Source organism: Taudactylus pleione, unplaced genomic scaffold, assembly GCF_031769625.1.
Source record: "Taudactylus pleione unplaced genomic scaffold, aTauple2 ptg000082l, whole genome shotgun sequence".
NCBI classification, from domain to species: domain Eukaryota; kingdom Metazoa; phylum Chordata; class Amphibia; order Anura; family Myobatrachidae; genus Taudactylus; species Taudactylus pleione.
The window spans coordinates 1,915,385-1,933,227 of record NW_028284484.1 but is presented as its reverse complement, the minus strand read 5'-3'; positions in this window follow the sequence as shown (position 1 = coordinate 1,933,227).

Genomic DNA, 17,843 nt, shown 5'->3' with positions numbered 1-17,843 from the left:
TGGGTCCGCAAGCCAAAAAAATCTAAAAGAGATGAAATTAGTGTTAAGCTGAAAATATTAAATTAAAAACAAGTAGACACCAAATGGCCACAAGTTAGACTTCACCAAACTTACCAAATCAGGAAACGAGGCCCAAAAAAAACAACAAAAATGCGAACGGATAAAAAAATAAACTGTAGCAAACCCAAAAATGCCAAAATCCGCCAAATCCTCCAACCGTAAACCACAAACTCCAACCAACTTAACCGCCAATAATCCAACAACGCAACCTCGAATCCACACACACCAAGCCATAAATAGTGTTTATTTTCCCGCACAAATTAAGGATGAATCATAGGGACGCACAATCAATGATGCGGCCGCAAACTAAGGACGCATGTATAAATACGTCACGAAATCACATAGAATTTCTGGATGATTTCATGCTGGAAGCAGAGACATGGCTTCAGACCAGGGAAACAATGGGCAAAATTCCGGCGGTAAGGCCTTCATGCATTTTGTCTCAATGATTATTTTCAAACATAATATTGTGCAAGTTGTGAAGTGGCTAAATCAGCATATTTACCCAAATAGGTGAGGACGATGACATGGAAGAGAATGCTGGCCCCAGTCAACCCGCCAAAGCTGCCAATAAAAAAAGGCAGCCACAATTCACAAGAAATGAGATGGAGGTTTTGATCCAGAAGTGTGTTGACATCCTGCCCCAGGCAGACAGGAATATGAGCCAAAGCCAGAAGGGGAGAATGTGGGAGGAGGTCGCCGTTGCTGTCAATAGGGTGGGTGATTATGTCCGTCTAGCCCGGGATGTCAAAAGGCTGTAAGTAAACACTTTCCCACCCTATAAACAAGCCCCATTTTAAACAAAAGGATAATGGTTCCAATTTCATTCCACAGATGGGGCGACTTCAAATATCGTCTCAAGCAAAAACTTGCCGACAGGGCTAGGCATGCAAGGGGGACAGGTGGGGGTCCCACCCCTGTGTCATTGGAGTTGACAGACTTAGAAGAGCTGGCACAGGGGTGTGTGCAGCCTGTGGAGGTGTTTGGCGTGTCCAACATGGATACGGACATGCCAGACTTTGCGGCTCCTCATGTTGGCCCAGGTAAGTCTTGTGATGTCACCAACTCTGAAATGCTATTGTGCCAATATGTAGATTCTAATGTGACTCTTTTCTCATTTTTCCAACAGAGACACAGGCGGATGAGTCTGCTCCAGAGGGGAGCCTTGGCTGCAGAATTTCTGCTGGCTCTGCAGGGGAGGAACCAGTACATCCGGCTGAGGACCCTGCAGAAGCCAGTCCAGGGCGTGCCCCCTCGCAGGCAGTGGGCCTCCTCACAGAACTCAATTTAAAATCGGATTTCCATACGGAGATTCTGCAGAGGATGGACGCCAGTCTGATACGGGTGGCTGAGGCCCTGGAGCAAAATGCTGCGGCCAACGTGACCATTGGTCAGGCCCTGGCGGAAAATACGAGGGCCAACATCCGCATCGCCGATGCCCTGGAGCAGCTCGTTCGCCAGCACATGGTGGAGCCGACCTCCCTTCCTGCCGGAACATCAGGATCCTCCACCTCTGGCACAACATCAGCCAATCCTCCAAATGTGCTTAGCCCTGTGCCTAGTCCAGAGGCCACAACATCTGCCTCTGGACAGGCCAGCCTGATGGCATCCCGGACCCGGTCTGGCGCCCACCCTCCCCCATCCAAACGGGCGAAAAAACGGTGACAGCAATGGCGACTTTTCCCACACTCCTTCTGTGCTTGGCTCATATTCCTTTCTGGTCAAAACTTCCCTCTCCTTTCTTGTGAAATGTTTTTAATTTATTTTTGTACGTTTATGTTAGCAGTTATTGATTATTTATTTTTGGGAAAAAGTATCTTTGCCAGAAAAAAAGGCAACAAAATATTATGCCAATTGGTTTGTGTTTAAACAATAAATTTATGATAAAAATCTGACATTGTATTGTGACATTATTGTACAAATGGGTTACATTTAATCCTGGCCCTAAAGGCAAAAACTGACAAAAAAAACAATTTCATTTTTTTTTAAAAAAGGCCTCTTGAAGGAACGTTTAAAAAATCACATAACGATGCAAATTCCACAGTTAAAAAAAAAGGGGAGCTAATTAAAACATGATGACATTATTGTCACAATAGGCCATAAACAACAAATTGAGGCCAAAATAAAACCCAAAAAATGTACGCAAATTGATTGTGTAATCCTGACATTAGCAGGTATGATTTCCACCTGCGTACGCTTTTGTGCTATCCCAATAAACTGCTTTCCAAACACATACCAAGCCGGTTTTCAATACAACACTAGTTGCTTTTGTGACCACCCGCGATTAATCGCTGCAACATCGTGGAGTCCCGGGACGGAGGAGAAGGCCATCGCCAATGTGGTTGAGTAATCCAGACCCTAAGCTGTGCGAGTATTTTGAAGGGAAAGAGGATGTTCCAGTGACGTATGAGACGGTCCGAACACATTTGACGTTCGCATCTGCTAATGTATGTACGCCCAAAAAACGCCTCGCCACGCCTGCGTTTTTCCATCTCCACCCCCGTCAACACCCAAAAACGCCCTGTTCTGTCAATCACATTTGACATGTCACTTCCTGTACGCTATTTTAGGAACGAGAGAAAAAAGCTTGCAATCTGCCGTACGCACATGCGCAGTGTAACACTGACGCATGCGCGGTTAGTCAACATCGGAACGCAACGAGCGTACTGTTGTTAACGTGCGGCTCTGAATGAGGGCCTATACTACCAACGGACTTTTATACTTACTGGTGCGGTACAGGTTAAAGACTGGCCCATGTGAATACGTCTTCCACGACCATTTCCATCCAATCACCCACTATTGAATTATGCTTATGTTTGTTTAACATTGCTATATCTAATAACTGGCACTGTGTTTTTCCATTTGACTTATATGTGCGTGTGTCCACCACACCGTGCTGGTATTAGAGACACCTGTATTGATATGTCTTTCTGCCATTATAAGTAAAAGTTTTTTTTTAATACATCCTATTCTGTGCATAATTATAGCTTTCAATCAGCATAACACTGTATACAAATACATTACCAGAGATATGTATGCACATTAGTTGCAGACAGCACGACCCAACAAATAATGCTGCCCATCCACTAGGCGATTAAACCTAGCGGTGGAGCGATAATTACGGTCGTTATCGCTCCATCGCTTGGTAATCACCTGCAAATCTGGCAGTAAAAGGTTTAAAAACGACCAGCAATGCGTGCGCCCGCTGGTCGTTCTTAGCATCAATCATCGCCCGAACATGACCGTCATCCTGACGACCACCGTCAGGTTGCCATGTTTGGGGATGATTGATCTGCATACACTGAACGTGTAATGGATGGGCAGCTTAACAGGAGAAAGGTTGTGCGCAGCATCTGGTCACTTTTACCTACTCAGAATCAGGTCCTATGAGGAGGGATGCCGCCCCCTTAACAGACCCCACCCTCTCAACAGCCCCCCCCCCATTAGGGCTGCATCTATTAATTTCCCAGGCTGGTTTTCCATCCCAATCCGCCCCTGCCCCATAGTAAAAGAAGTCGACATCCTTTTTCTTTAATCGCAATAAATCGCGATAAATATCTTCAACAGAAGTAGATTCAATTTGGTCAGACAGCTGTCCCTTATATAAGATTGCTTCAGCTTCTGACTGAGAAAAGCTGAGTGTGTCGACCATTACAGCAGTGAGATAGCTGTACCCACTTTCTGTGCCATCTAATACCAACTTATTTATTGATGCAAATATCAGTATGATATACCAAATGATTCACAACACTGTTAATTAAATGCAGCACAAAGTGTTAACAGCCATAAAACATAGAAAGTATCCTTTCACGGGCCCTCTCCTCTACACCCGGCGGCCGGCAGCGCATTGAGCTGTGCGCGGCCAGCTCCGGAGTTATAGACTCTGGGCACTAGAGTGTGCCCAGCGTCTATAATGTATGCACAGGTCACCGGGAAAATGGCCGCGGTGGCCATTTTCCCTGTACTGCACATGCGCAAATGATGGGAAAATGGCCTCCGCTGCCATTTTTCAGTTGTTTTACAGTGCCAGACCCCCGCGCCGACGTGGGACTCCGGAGAGGTAAGTAATATTATGGGTGCAGGGTGTGCGGTGCGGGGCCCCCCTGGACCAAGTGGCCCGTGTCCCCCGCACACCCTGCACCCATTACAGGTGCCCCTGGGTCAGCGGCACCTCTCGACCGAGCAGGATGAATGGTGCATAAGCAAGCTGTCGGAGGCCGCATCACTTGCTTTGAAAGGGATAGTTGGCCCTTGCAAGTTTTAAGATCACACTTGCCCTTATCTGGGATAGTTGGCCCACGTGAGTTGTGATATACTTTTGCCTAAGACGAGTTGACGCTGGTTGTTTGCCGTTCTTTCTTCTGTCACCATACCTACCATTGTGACAAAATAAAGCTGACCACTTATCTTTTCAATGTCATAACTTGGTCTCATGTGTTTATTTTAGTTAAGTATAGTTTAAGTTTATGGGTCACATCTATCATCTGATGATAGAAAGTTTAATACAAAACAATGCAGGACAGGGACATGGTTTACTTTATACACATAGCTGCATGTCACAAGCAGCAGGGCCTCAGCAACCACATGTTGGGTGCCAATTGGGGAGTTAGGAGTAAATGATACTATAAGTAAGGGGAGGAGAAGCACGTGAGGGACGAGGGCCCTGCTCGTGAGAACTTACATTCTAAAGGGGAGGGGCAGACAGACAGGGGCAACACAGATGGGGTAGATAGTGAGGAAGGAGCATGGAGCAGTGGGATAGGATATGTTCTGCAGAATGTGTGTGTATAAGATGACCTGATGTTATGTCAAAATTAAGTCCTTCATTCATCTATCTCTATGACAGAATATAGATTATGACAGGCTTGCCTACCCTCCCAATTTGGTCGGGAGCCTCCCGAATATCGGGTGCCACTCCCGACCCACCGGAAAGGCAGGCAAGCCTCCCGGCTGCCGCCTACCCCCCCAGACTACTAGTAAAAACCCCCGCTGCCGGGGGGCCCGATGACGCGATTCGCGCTGAATCGCATCATCGTGGCTCCGCCCCCTGCTTCACAATGCCTTTTTTCCGGCATTGTGAAGAGGGGGCGGGGCCACGATGATGCGGTCGTGCGGTCCCGCCCCCAAAACGGCATCATAGCCCAGCCACGCCCCCCACACAATGCAGGCATTCAGCTCCCTCCCGGAAGGAGAGAGCTGAATGTCGGCAAGTATGGATTATGATGATGTGTTATTTACATGAGAGATGTACAAAATAAAGTTGTAGCACTTTCATTTTTGTGTGTTACATTTTAGCATCTACATATGTCCTTCTAAAAATGCAGCTCCTACCTAATACAGTAGTGACTACTTCAGTCCCAGCTGCTGGGAGCTATGCCATGCTCCTGTGAGTGGGTGCATCTTACATTCTAGACCCACCCACAAACAAGTGCAGCCATGCCCAACATGCTGTGGTTCCACACAGAGCCGTAACTAGACTTTTTGGTGCCCTGTGCCAGAGAGAGCATTGGCGCCCTCCCCCCACCCATTTTTTAAATAGGTACATAGATAGTGCACCTGATAAAGGGCCATGGCCTCATGGGGAAGGCCAGGGAAGAGAAAGGGGAGGCCAGGAGATGCTGGGGATATAAGAAGAGAAGCTACAAGTGAGAATGATAATAAACAGGAAAAGTGACAGGCCCAAACAGCGCCTCCTGCCCTGCGGTGCCCTGTGCCATGGCACAGGACGCACCATCCTAGTTACGGCCCTGGTCCCACATTATTCACATAATAATGACGTTCGCATCTTAAGAGCTGGGCGCACAGATAAGGAGACCCGATGTGCCATGCAGGAATCCTAATAACGTAGGATAGATCCAGCACTTACAGTACCAGTATAACGTCTCCCGGTGCCTTCACACATGTTGCAGACACACATAAGTGGAGGTGCGGACTCGATTTCCAACGTTTTGTTGCTTTCAACTAATGCGTGCTGTCATCAGGCATACAAAAGAACACAAAGAATGATTGACCTTTAGTAGACACCATTACCACTTGAATGCCACTTGTCGGACGTGGAACTGCGCACCCGGTTGGCGTCATCACTGAAGGCGCACAATGCACTCTTGGTGAACCTTGTCAGTTGACCCATCGCCAAAAAGGAATAGAATTCTACAATAAAACAAATGGAGCATAAGTGGTTACAGCATCATAAAGTTACATAATGAATGTAACGCGGTTCATGTCCCTAAAAGTGCGCAATGAATAAGACGGCATGAATGTACATATAGATAGCGCTGCAATAATATACTGTACAATAGTGTTTATATCCATGCTCCATAAAACGTACTATAATGTTGTCGGCTACAATAAATTGAAATCGGTTCTATAGCCCAAGAACCTAATCACTAACACCCGGAGTTGGATGCAGTACACAGAGACAGACGCCACTGCTGGGTGATAATAATAATATGCGAATGATGCACGAGGCGTCACGTGTGAATAGACTCCTCCTGCAGGCTTCTGTGATTTGCTGCCGCATCCGAGGAAACAGCATAGGATCATCTGCGAAAACATTGACCTTCTGAGTAAACCTCAGGTCACACATGATAGCCGGTGCTTTCACTCTGCCGGGGCCAGGAAATCTGCATCGAAAAACGCAGCCCCCGTCCTCGGCACGCCTTAAAAACAGGGCCGACGCGCTTCTGCTTTCTAGAACGCTGGCTATCACCGCCCCTTCCCTGCCCGCAAAGGGCTGCAGCATGTCAATCGCGTTGTGGCTTGGGGGAATGCCACCGCCGGCGCAGTCCATGATCAGCACATGCGCAGTACAAATCCTACAAATGTGCCGATCATTAAACATCAGAGTCATGCATAAACCATCAGGTGTGTGTATATATATACTATATATATCTACTATATATATATATGACGCCTCTCCCATAGTGCAGAGGAGCAGCCGGGCAGACCGGACGGCAGCAGCGGACGTGGTAGCGAGGTTTAAGGTAAGTATTAGTGTTGAGGTTTTTTTTGTGTGCAGGCGTCTTCATTACTGGGGCAATACGCGGGGGACATTATTACTGGGGACAATGCTCGGGGGACATTACTACTGGGGGCAATATTCGGGGGACATTAATAAGGGGGGAATACTCAGGGGACATTAATACCGGCGGGAAATACTCAGGGGACATTACTACTGGGGGCAATGCTTGGGGGCATTACTACTGGGGGCAATACTCGGGGGACATTACTACTGGGGAAAATACTCGAGGGGGCATTACCACTGGGGAAATACTCAGGGGGCATTACTATTGGGTTCTCTACTACTTGGGTGCAGTGCAGTACTACATGGGCACTACTACAGGGGGGACTATTACAGAAGGAGTATTACTGTTGGGGGCAGGGGTGCCGAGAGGGGTGGGGAGCGGGTACAGATTACCCGGGCTCGGGCTTCCCGAGACGCCCGGCGGGGCCCGGTCTTGGCACCGCCCCCAGCTAATAATCAATTGTTGTAGCTATTAACACTGCTAAATGGCTTGTGATTATTTCAGTTGCATTTGCATTAGCGAATAATAAGAATAAATATATTTCATGGTGATGGCTTATTCTATGCAGTTTTTTGTTAATTTTTTATGTCATTTGCACACAACACAAGCGGCCAAAACCAACAGAAGAAAATGAACATACAGCGACTGACAACGACTGACTCGATTGCTAGATGCTATCACTCATTAGCTAGAGGAGGTGCTTTGTTCATGTATGGGCGTCACTTTGGTTGCGATCGCCCGGCCGTGCGATTGTTTTTTTTCTGATTCTCGATCGTTAGGTGTATGACCGAGAGGCCGCATACGACAGACTCTGAATGTGGGCCATAGTGCTATATCTGTTTATATAATCCCTCATTCCAGGGGTTCTCAACTCCAGTCCTGAACTAACCACAGCTCATGTTTTCTGGATTTCTTCAATCATGCACCAATGAGTTCATCTATTTTTCTGGGATAGCAATTGTCAGAAATCCTGAAACTGTGACCTGTTTGGGGAACTTGAGGACTGGAGATGAGAGCCAATGCCATATATAGTTACTGGCCCTTCACTCTTGGGAAATGATTTGGTGTGGGTCCATTGCCCGGTGCACTCATATGATGGAGCAGGCACTGCCCTTAGTGCACTCCACCACCAGCAGAGACCCCCTGATGGGCATGGTCAGTCTCTCTCCGGGAGCCCCTCCTCTCTATCCAATGGCCGGCAGCATACTGAGTGCAGCAGCAGACTGTGGGCACTACTAGACTCTAGCGCTGTGATAAAGTCTACTGCACATGCGCAGATCATTAGGGAAATGGTGTGGCAGCCACTTTTCCCAGTGATTTTCCTTCTGCTTATGCATAAAACTGTGTGACGGTGATTTGTACAGAACTGCTACCGCCAACGCGGGACTACGGAGAAGTATGTACCGCACACCCTGCACCCATTATAGATACACCTCTGCTTTTAGTACTATATTCATACCCCTCATCTGTATGGCCAGCCCTACTTACATTCTGTATGCTATGTGGCATGCTGCTGTTGTCACATGATGTTCTAATAATCTCTTTTGTACGGGATGCAATCGGGACAGCCAGCTTCCCGACTGTCTTAATCCCGACAGCCGGCTTCCCGACTGCTTTATCCCGGCGAGGGTTAAATGATAGGCTTCTATATGTAGACGCCTGTAATATTCCCGACGCCGGGAGTCCGGCGCCTGGCATCCCGATCAAAGGGATGCCGGGCGGCGTGAGCGGACAGCCGCGGGGGGGGAGGGTTAGGTTTAAGGCACCCGGGGGGGGACTTAGGGTTAGGCACCCCTCCGGGAGGGTTAGGGTTAGGCTAGGGGGAGGGAGGGGGAGGGTTAGGCACCCCCCCGGGGGACTTAGGTTTAGGCATTGGTGAAGGGGGGGAATTAGGGTTAGGAACTTACAGGGGGGGTTAGGGTTAGGGTGTTAGGTTAGTTTATACTTACCTCAGGACGATCGGGATTTCCAGCGCTGTCGGGCTTCCGCTGCCGGGAACTCTGCTCCTGTCAGCCTGCCACTGCCGGAATTCAAACTGCCAGCCAGAGGGCCGGCAGTATTTCATACCGATCCCCTTTTGTGCCCTTGAACATTTTGAAAAATGGATAGTAGCCTAGTTTATTGGTACATACTGAAATGCATGTAATAAATTACTTTTATACATACATTGACCATGTCCTCTCCATTTGTACATAACATAACTGCACTTAGCAGGGAAAGACTTCCCCAAGCAGAGATGGGTTTGATACTCCTCTAATATATATAATATTCTGCACAGCAACAAGCCTGTTATTAGGGACAGCTTGGGTATGTGTCGGCATGTTCACAATATTGACATATGTTCCAAATGTCGGCAGGTGACATGTCAGCACTGACATAATGTGACACTGCCAGAATTTCCACATTGTCAATGATGACAGTCATGATGTTGATAGTACTTTTTTAGGATAAAGCTATCCCTAATATCCCTAACCCTAATTCCACATGTTTACAATGTTACTGTCGAAATTTTGAAATAGTCAACATTTTGTTGCAGTTGGCTTTGTGGTTGCTGACATGCTGACTGGACACTTACCTCTGCAGCCTGCCCTGAACTTTGTAGCTGATTTCTTCTAAAACAACAAAAACATTAGGAATTAGGTTCCGCCCATTTTTGTGGCAGAATTGTAGTCTATATAAAGACAATATAAAGGCTGGTCAGCCACCACCCCAGTGCATTGTCTGTGAGAGTCATCTATCCTATCCGAGCCACTATCCCTGTGTGTGGTTTATAACACGTATTTATTTATTTTTTTACATAAAGTGCAGGTCAGAGTGTCCGTTATAAACACTGTGGAGGATATGCAGAGCCAATGGTAAGCCAAGGGCGGTATGCCAGCAGGGCTGGTGCAAGGTTTCCGGGTGACTAGGCAACATTTCACCAACCGCCCCTGCTCCCTCCAATTCATAATATGCCACATGTCAGTCTCCCCAGTTACATAATATGCCACACAGCAGTGTCCCAAATTGATATATACTATATAGAATATTGCACACAGCAGTGTCCCACATTCATATATACTATATAGAATATTGCACACAGCAGAGCACCAAAATCATAATGTACCTTATGCTAACATGACATAATGTAATACTGCTGCGATTTCATAATATGCCACACAGCTGTGCCACAAATTCATTATATGCCACTCAGTCACAAATTATGCCATTCATTATTTTTTTTGTGGACTCAGTGGCTGCCTCCAGAGACTAGCACCCTTAGGCGGCTGTCTAGAGCTGTCTAATGGTAGTGCTGGCCTTGTATGCCAGCAGCTATGAAATTACACATCCCAGCATACTTTGCCACAGATTTGCTGTTAGGGCATCCTAAACTGTGGCAGGGCATGCTGGGATGTATAGTACCACAGTAGTGCAGCATGTTGCTTACCCCTGGCCTATACTGTTGGGAACAGCCAAGAAGCAAAGCGACTCTATAGTGGCAGAAGTATGTCCATTAGCTCAGAGGAACCCGTGGAGTCCAGTCTTTTTTTTCTTGCACAAAGAAAAAGGTTTAATAAATAAACTACTTAAAGTATTCCATATGTCCAGCTCTTGTAGGTTATTCAGATATATTGTACATAATAAAAATCCATTTTATGTTACTATCAGAGCAGGCAGACAAGTGTGATTATATCACTATACATCAGGAACATCCTCTTCTGCCCAGCATCCATTATAAACATGTGTCACTGCTTTCTATGCGGAGCTCAACCAGGCTGCACTAACCACTTCTGTGTACATTTATATATGAAGGTCTCCAGGGCCATACCTAGTGGTGTGCGAGCGGTACTGTCTCCCAGGGGGCAGCTCCATGGGGGCAGTACTGTGGCTGCCCCACGGCATCTGCACTTGGTTTGCAGGGGTGCCTTGAATGGCAGTCTGCAGCCAGTATCCCTAATGCAGACGCACCCTGTAGCCTGTAGAGCCGCCTGGAGCAATCCAATATGCTCCAGATAATGCTCTAATCCTAGGGAGGGCAACCCTGCCCCCTCAGTGTGACATCATGATAGCACGTGATTGGGGGCAGGGCCGGCACAGGGTGGCACCACGCCCTGCTACAGCACTAATGGTCTCGCCAACTGCCAAGTAATGGCCATAATGTACATTTTCTGTATTCTACTGCTGAAATCACAGGCAGGAGTATCATTTATGTATCCCGTAATACAGTAACACAAAGAGAAAGTCATATTTACTTACAAAGGAGCAAAAAGAAAAGTGTAAAACACAAATCTCTATTAATTTATATGAAAGACCAATATAATGAAATGCAGCAAGACAACTCAGAGTAATTACCTCCAGCTTATCATCATTATTATCATCACTATTACATAACACTGTAGCCACTGATATATTTACAGGGCCACTAAAATACAAGTTTCTCCATATTATAAGCAACTAATAAATGTATTTACAGCATGAATGATATAGCAGTCATTACACTGAGGCCCTTTTCCTTGTTAGGTGCAAGCAGTGTGGTACAGAATGGCAGGTACTCATCAGTGCCCCATGTTACAGCTATAAGGGTACATGAGGTGGGGTTTTCATAGACTAACAGGGGTTTTCAACATGTGGCCCTCCAGGTGTTGTGGGACTACACACCCCAGCATGCCCTGCCATAGTTTCAGTATTCCCTAATAGCTACACTGTGGCATGGCATGCTGGGATGTGTAGTTCCACAACAGCTGGAAGGCTGCATGGTGTACACCCTGGACTAGAACAACCATGTCAGCTCATATGTAACGACTATGATTTGCGGCAACTAAGAACCAGCAATACTATAAATAATAATAATAAATGACCTTTTAGCTTAATCAGATTTGGGCACAGACATCTCCTGACATTTAGGCCTAATAAACTGGGACAAAACGCCGCCACCTATGCCCAGACACGCCCACTTTCAGGTGAGATTCGCCCCCTTTTGAGATCCATGAAAAACCCTAATTGTGCAAATAACAAAGTACCACAAATAAAAATAACAGAGCACTTACCTTTCTCCGGAAGCATTGGCGGAATATGCTGAAGCAGAAACAGCTCATGGCTGCTCCCTAATGTGCCCGCCTAGCTCCTCTCCTACTACTATACTAATCTAAATACTAAATCCTAAACTAAATAACTATACTAAATACTAATCTAAATGCTAAATCCTAAACTATACTAAAAATAATACTTATAAACAAACTAAATATAACTAACACTATCTAAACTTAACACTAAGGAAAATAAAACTATAAAACTATAACCTATAACTACCAATACACTCTCCAATAAAACACAACCAGCTCCAGCAATTGCTTCCCACTCTAAGGGGGACCAGGAAACAGCATACACCCTAGTGTGCTGCCCTGGCTTACCACTCATTGTGACATCATAAGACCAATGTGATGTCATCGCACAGACATTAGCAGCAGCCATAAAGGCAGTAAATAAAGTATAAGACTATGGGCCGTATTTAATTTGAGGCAAAAACGGATGACGTCATTTTCGCCTGTTTCAATTATCCCCGTGTTAAATTTCAAAGACTTTTGCCCTATGTGAAAAGTCTTTGTTAAAAAATGGGGATAACTTTTCTCGATGTAATACATGGCGGAAAAAAGTGCAGAATTGGGGTTTAGGGGTGCAGCCTTAAACAAAATAGCCTGCACCCCTGGGAGAGTCCCCTAAAAGTATTCTTTGTCAAAAAAATTCAAAAAAAGTCCTCAGGACACCCCAAAAAAGGTACTTTAATTGTGGGGTAAAAAAAAATTAATTTGGGGAACAAACTTCAAAACTAGCGAAATCGATCCCGGGGGGTTCCCAAGTATGCGGCAGGTGTTTTCAAGAATGTGGCTGGTAGCGGCAGGTGCATTTTTGAAGAATTTTTAAAAATAACTTTAGGGACTTAAAAATATGCTTACACCCATTTTCTTGTACCCCAAATTTGATGGGCATAGTTATTTTTAGCAAAAAAAAAAGCTAAGTGTTATTTTTCACAGGCACATTTATGCACCTGCCGTGGCTATTAAAAAACCCCAATTACCTTCAGTAGGCAAAATCGGGGGTACCCATAGTGATCCCCCATGTCAGGACATCTTTAGGGGGGTGCCAGGATGAATTCCCGAAAATTGACAGGACTTTTCGCCACTTACCTTTCCGCCGGGTCCCGATTCTGCAGCTTCTGAATTGAATGCGGGGATAAGCGGGCACGCGCCCGATACTTTATCCCCTGTTAAACCTCCGATGTGATGCAAAAAGTCCGGCATGCGAAAAGCCCAGACTTTTCGCACCTAATTGAATATGGCCCTAAGTTAGGGGTAAGCAGGGGCAGAATAGCAGACCTCCCACCTGCCTCAATTCACACACCCAGAAAGGACCAATTTTTTAACCAAATGGGTGGAGCTCTGTAGATGGGGGCGAGCTTATTTTGTCCCAGTGTCACATGTCTGCATGCTGTGAAATGGATCAGGCATTGCCAAGCACCATAGTAAATTTTGGGCAGGGGGCTGGCAATGCTGCCCTAGCCTCCCAGGACATGCACTGAGCTCTTAGAAGGCAACGTGTAGATTTTATGTCAATCTTTTCAATCAATACCCCATAAATATAGCTGATCATTACAGGGTATCCTTCCTATACTATTAGCACGCACATTACACTCCAACATAGGAATATAAGTTATTAGTAATATATCAGTAGCATACACTTCAGATTCCAACCTATGAATTAAGTATATACTGAATACACAGCCAGACACTCTCTTTCTTTATGTCACTATCCTGTACATAATTCACTGTTTTTTTTAGCAATATTCATATAACACAGAAATATAAAAAAAAAGGGGAGGGGGGTTACATAAGAAAACCAGGGGAAGGACGGGTCAGGGTTGGATGGGGACCACACTCCACATATACAGAAACTATACATAAGTGGAAGGTAGTGTGGGGCATATATAGGCCCCCATTTACTAACAAGTTTTATCACCAAAACGAGTGATAAATGTCACTGTGTATGATAAATGGTGCTCCAGCCAATCAGCTCCCAACTGTCAACTGTTAGAAAAATGACAGTTGGGAGCTGATTGGCTGGAGCAACATTTATCATACACAGTGAAATGTATTACTTGTTTTGGTGATAAAACTCGTTAGTAAATAAGGCCCATATATATATATATATATATATATATATACAGTGGTCAAAGTGGGAATTTTGAAGTGGGGGTATGGAATATTTCAAAGTGGTTAGTATAAATATGAGCGTGCGTGATGGCGCTTGAACAAAAAAATGGGCGTGGCCACACATCTCCAAGGAGAATGTCAACATGACACGCCAGCCTTTTTTTTCACTCTGGTAGCATCCCTCTCTAAGTCATGACAAATCTTTTAGGCTTATGGTACCTTTAGCTGTATGGTGGTGGTTTTGTAACATGATGACTACTTTCTTTGGCCTCTGTCCACCAGCAGCTGATGTAGGCCCCTTAGCACTGCACACCCTGCACCCATAATAATACTTACCTTTCCGAAGTCCCACATCGGTACGGGGGTACGGCGCTGTAAAACGACTGGAAAATGGCCGTGGCGACCATTTTCCCATCATTTGTGCATGCACAGTACAGGGGAAATGGCCGCCGTTGCTATTTTCCCAGTGACCTGTGCATACACTATAGACTCAGTGCACCCTCTACTGCCCAGAGTCTATAACTCCGGCGCCGGCCACGCACAGCTCAGTGCGCTGCCGGCCGCCGGGCAGAGAGGAGGGGGCCCGTGTCGGAGACTGAAACGCCCCTGCCTGTGAAGCAGATGACAGCTGCATTTGCTGCTCTTGTTCCCAAACATACACGACTGGGAGTGCTGGGACTAGAGCAACATCATGGACATCTTGCTCCCTGTCGCATCTGCTCCCTCTCACACATACTGCTACTGTACATGTAGCAGTCGGGTGTTGTCACCAGAGCCATACCTCACAACATGGGAATGCAGCCAGACGGGTGTTCAGCAGCAGAGCCGCACGTAACGCGCACTCCGCCTCCTCGCTTCCCTCTCCCAGGCATCAAGAACAGCATTGAGCAGGAGCATCACTCTGCCCCCTGCCCGGCTCCTCTGTACAGCTTCCTGCAGTATGTCCTTTGGCCAGTCAGCAGCCTCCCGCTACTAGCTGCTGTTTGGCACCTTCTACGGCTCCTGCCTGACTCCTTCCTTCATGCAGCATCTGCTGTGGTTGACTACCTCAGGTAGTAACTAATTGTAGGCAGCAAACAAATAGCCAGCGGCTCTCCGGCAGCAATCGCATCTTAACTGGCTTCGGTAAATGACTTGTTAGCCTGAAAACCGGCTGACAAAGTTTACCCTGACTGACATGCCAAAGCTCAAGCTACACCCCGCCCTCAGCAAACTGAAAAAAATTATTAATTGCTCGACCAAAGTGCCGGTATGTCATACCGTTGCATACCGGCACATTTTGAGCACTGTGTATGAAGGGGTTTTTCTTCACCAGGGAAATAATTGTTTTGTCTTCCACCACAGTTGTTTTCCGTGGTCTTCCGGGTCTTTTGGTGTTGCTGAGCTCTCCGGTGCATTCTTTCTTTTTGAGAATGTTCCAAACAGATGGGGGCGAGCTTATTTTGTCCCAGTGTCACATGTCTGCATGCTGTGAAATGGATCAGGCATTGCCAAGCACCATAGTAAATTTTGGGCAGGGGGCTGGCAATGCTGCCCTAGCCTTCCAGGACATGCACTGAGCTCTTAGAAGGCAACATGTAGATTTTATGTTAATCTTTTCAATCAATACCCCATAAATATAGCTGATCATTACAGGGTATCCTTCCTATACTATTAGCACGCACATTACACTCCAACATAGGAATATAAGTTATTAGTAATATATCAGTAGCATACACTTCAGATTCCAACCTAGGAATTAAGTATATACTGAATACACAGCCAGGCACTCTCTTTCTTTATGTCACTATCCTGTACATAATTCACTATGTTTTTTTTTGCAATATTCAAATAACACAGAAATATAAAAAAAAGGGGGGGTTACATAAGAAAACCATGGGAAGGACGGGTCAGGGTTGGATGGGGACCACACTCCACATATACAGAAACTATACATAAGTGGAAGGTGGTGTGGGGCATATATAGGCCCCCATTTACTAACAAGTCTTATCACCAAAACGAGTGATAAATGTCACTGTGTAATAGATAAATGGTGCTCCAGCCAATCAGCTCCCAACTGTTAACTGTTAGAAAAATGACAGTTGGGAGCTGATTGGCTGGAGCAACATTTATCATACACAGTGAAATGTATTACTTGTTTTGGTGATAAAACTCGTTAGTAAATAAGGCCCATATATATATATATATATATATATATATATATATATATACAGTGGTCAAAGTGGGAATTTTGAAGTGGGGGTATGGAATATTTCAAAGTTGTTAGTATAAATATGAGCGTGCATGATGGCGCTTGAACAAAAAAATGGGCGTGGCCACACATCTCCAAGGAGAATGTCAACATGACACGCCAGCCTTTTTTTTCACTCTGGTAGCATCCCTCTCTAAGTCATGACAAATCCTTCAGGCTTATGGTACCTTTAGCTGTATGGTGGTGGTTTTGTAACATGATGACTACTTTCTTTGGCCTCTGTCCACCAGCAGCTGATGTAGGCCCCTTAGCACTGCACACCCTGCACCCATAATAATACTTACCTTTCTGAAGTCCCACATCGGTACGGGGGTACGGCGCTGTAAAACGACTGGAAAATGGCCGTGGCGGCCATTTTCCCATCATTTGTGCATGCACAGTACAGGGAAATGGCCGCCATTGCTATTTTCCCAGTGACCTGTGCATACACTATACACTCTGTGCACCCTCTACTTCCCAGAGTCTATAACTCCGGCGCCGGCCACGCACAGCTCAGTGCGCTGCCGGCCGCAGGACAGAGAGAAGGGGGCCGTGTCGGAGACTGCACACGGGCCCCCTCCTCTCTAGAAATGCCCCTGCCTGTGAAGCAGATGACAGCTGCATTTGCTGCTCTTGTTCCCAAACATACACGACTGGGAGTGCTGGGACTAGAGCAACATCATGGACATCTTGCTTCCTGTCGCATCTGCTCCCTCTCACACATACTGCTACTGTACATGTAGCAGTCGGGTGTTGTCACCAGAGCCATACCTCACAACATGGGAATGCAGCCAGACGGGTGTTCAGCAGCAGAGCCGCACGTAACGTGCACTCCGCCTCCTCGCTTCCCTCTCCCAGGCATCAAGAACAGCATTGAGCAGGAGCATCACTCTGCCCCCTGCCCGGCTCCTCTGTACAGCTTCCTGCAGCATGTCCTTTGGCCAATCAGCAGCCTCTCGCTACCAGCTGCTGTTTGGCACCTTCTACGGCTCCTGCCTGACTCCTTCCTTCATGCAGCATCTGCTGTGGTTGACTACCTCAGGTAGTAACTAATTGTAGGCAGCAAACAAATAGCCAGCGTCTCTTCGGCAGCAATCGCATCTTAACTGGCTTCGGTAAATGACTTGTTAGCCTGAAAACCGGCTGACAAAGTTTACCCTGACTGACATGCCAAAGCTCAAGCTACACCCCGCCCTCAGCAAACTGAAAAAAATTATTAATTGCTCGACCAAAGTGCCGGTATGTCATACCGTTGCATACCGGCACATTTTGAGCACTGTGTATGAAGGGGTTTTTCTTCACCAGGGAAATAATTGTTTTGTCTTCCACCACAGTTGTTTT